The sequence below is a fragment of the Vombatus ursinus genome, unplaced genomic scaffold, assembly GCF_900497805.2.
Source record: "Vombatus ursinus unplaced genomic scaffold, bare-nosed wombat genome assembly UNPS02014803.1, whole genome shotgun sequence".
NCBI lineage: Eukaryota > Metazoa > Chordata > Mammalia > Diprotodontia > Vombatidae > Vombatus > Vombatus ursinus.
The window spans coordinates 3,145,848-3,148,429 of record NW_020954581.1 but is presented as its reverse complement, the minus strand read 5'-3'; the positions used below and the strand labels follow the sequence as shown (position 1 = coordinate 3,148,429).

Genomic DNA, 2,582 nt, shown 5'->3' with positions numbered 1-2,582 from the left:
TTAGGGCTTTTGCCTCAAATACAATTTTCTCAGTTTTACAGCTATAAGACACCCAAAAACAAAAGATCCTGACCTTTCAGTGTATATGCATCAAGCAAGTATCCTAATACATTTAATTTATTGTTATTTTTTAAAAGCTAAGAAATACAACTAACTTTTAAAAATATTATTCAATCTTCAGCTTGGTCACAAACTTCATGGGTCCACCTAACTCTAACACAGATGCTCTTACCATACTGAAGCAATCCCATTTCCCTTTCCCTGTGCTACAGAATAAATGAAGCATATAATGTGGAAATTAGCATGTGTTTTTTTTTGTTTTGTTTTTGCAAGAAGGAATCATGTTAAAGGATGTATAAGCACAAATTCCAAACCTCATGTTGCCATGTGGTAGTAGATCTCTGCTGAGGGCCACCTGTTTCTAATCCTCCTGTATGACTTATTTTCAACAAGTCCAGGTGAAGGAAGAGAGAAGTGGGGATTGGGAAAGGTCTTACTTCAGAAGAACATGCCCAGCCTAGCATTAGATGTATTTGCAACTTAGGTATTTCAAGAATTGTTTACTACACACACCATATGTCTCCTGTTACTAATGGGAATGATTACTACAGCTATGTACTAACAGTAGTAGTTCTATGTTAAATGAAAAGGAAGACATTGTAACATAAGCATAATCTATGACAAAATTATCGGGCATCATGAGGGTCCACTGAAATAATGATTGTCTATTGTGGCCGAGCAGGATGAAAATACCATCCAAACAAAGTGCCTGGAATACAAGCCAAACAGAAGGCTGGTCTTTCTGAAGTTTTACCCCAAAGCATATAGGAAGGAAAAACTGCCCTAATACTTTGGGGTAGCAGCCTCTTTTTATAAGAAATGGTTTAAATGTAACTAAGCACCAATAATATTGAAGTTGTCTCTTAAAAAACTTATCAGCTCAGACTAATTCATTATTCCGTGAAAATGTTCTATGTTTCCTATACCTTTGTGCTCTTTCTTTCCCCTATAACTTTTTCATCACCTCTACCCTCTGGAAATCCACCATCTCTCCATAATTAACTAAAAAGATGGCCCCTCCATAAAGCCTTGTCTGAGGTCCTCCCAGCATGCAGTGGGTTCTCCTTCTGACTGTCATAATTCACCTGTACCACTGATCATATAATCTTCTAAGTTATATTTATCTGTATCTCTTATCTGCCTTAGTAGATTGTAAACTTCTTAGGGGCAGAAGCCTTCTCTTATCTACCCTTGCCATCTTTCTCAGAACCTGGTGTTGCACCTCATAGGTACTCAAAGTAGCTACAGAATGAATACTGACACTAAAAACATTTGTCAAACCTTTTAACATTAAAAAGAAAGATATGTGTAGGAAAGGGATTAGTATGAACAGAAGTTAGTTTGTGAGACCAGAAAGACATTTTTCACAGTGTCCCTCAAGAAGAACTAGAGACCTTGGGCAGGCTTATTAACATAACTAAACATCACCCAATCTTAAAGATATGATACCAACTCCAAAGTTCTCTACAGTTCAAGTAAGACATAAACCAACACATTGTTGAAACAATAAGAATAAAGTAATAAGTCAGAAAGGCACAAACTACATATAGCTTAGCACCTAAACACAATTGAGGCTACACATAAACTGTACACTTCATTTTCCATCTCACTAGGTAATAATTCTCAGTCTTTCTAACACACAGAAATTGATCAGATCACCTCTCCTAGTAAAACCTCCATTCAATCTTGACTTCATAAAAATTAGCTCCAGTAGGTGAATTCATAATTCTCCTTTCCAAACCACAAGAGCAAATGGCAGTTATTTTCTTTTTTTTTAAGATTTATTAATTTATTTATTTTTAGTTTTTCAACATTCACTTCCACAAGATTTTGAGTTCCAAATTTTCTTCCCATCTCATCCCTCCCCCAACCCCAAGACAGCAAGCATTCTGAATACCCCTTCCCCTAATCTGCCCTCCCTTCTATCTCCCCCTCTTCTCTTATCCCCTTCCTCTTCTATTTTCCTGTAGGGCAGGATAGATTTCTATACCCCATTGCCTGTAGATCTTATTTCCCAGTTGCACGTGAAAACAAGTTTTTAACATTTGTTTTTAAAACTTTGGGTTCCAAATTTTCTCCCTTCCTTCCTCCCCACCCACCCTCACTGAGAAGGCAACTCGATACAGGTTATACTTGTGTAGTCATGCAAAACACTTCCATAGTAGTCATGCTGTGGAAAACTAACTATATTTCCCTTCAACCTATCCCACCCCCCCATTTATTTTATTCTCTCTTTTGACCCTGTCCCTTCTCAGAATTGTTTGCTTCTGATTGCCCCCTCCCCTACTCTGCCCTCCCCTCTATCATCCCCCGGCTCTCTTATTCCCTTCTCCCCTATTTTCTCATAGGGTAAGATAGCTTTCCATACCCAACTAAGTGTGTATGTTATTCCCTCCTTAAGCCAAATCCGATGAGAATAAGATTCACTCATTTCCTCTCACCTTCCCCCATTTCTCCTCCGCTGTAAAAGCCTTTTCTTGTCTGTTTTATGTGAAATAATTTACCACATTCTACCTCTCCCT

At 37.9% G+C, this 2,582-nt stretch overlaps 1 protein-coding gene across 1 annotated transcript in view; it reads right to left on the bottom strand.

The window, feature by feature from the left end:
* TTLL7 (tubulin tyrosine ligase like 7) overlaps window positions 1-2,582 on the bottom strand; it is a 116,928-nt gene that overhangs the window by 42,865 nt on the left and 71,481 nt on the right. The gene's annotated exons all lie outside the window — the stretch shown is intronic.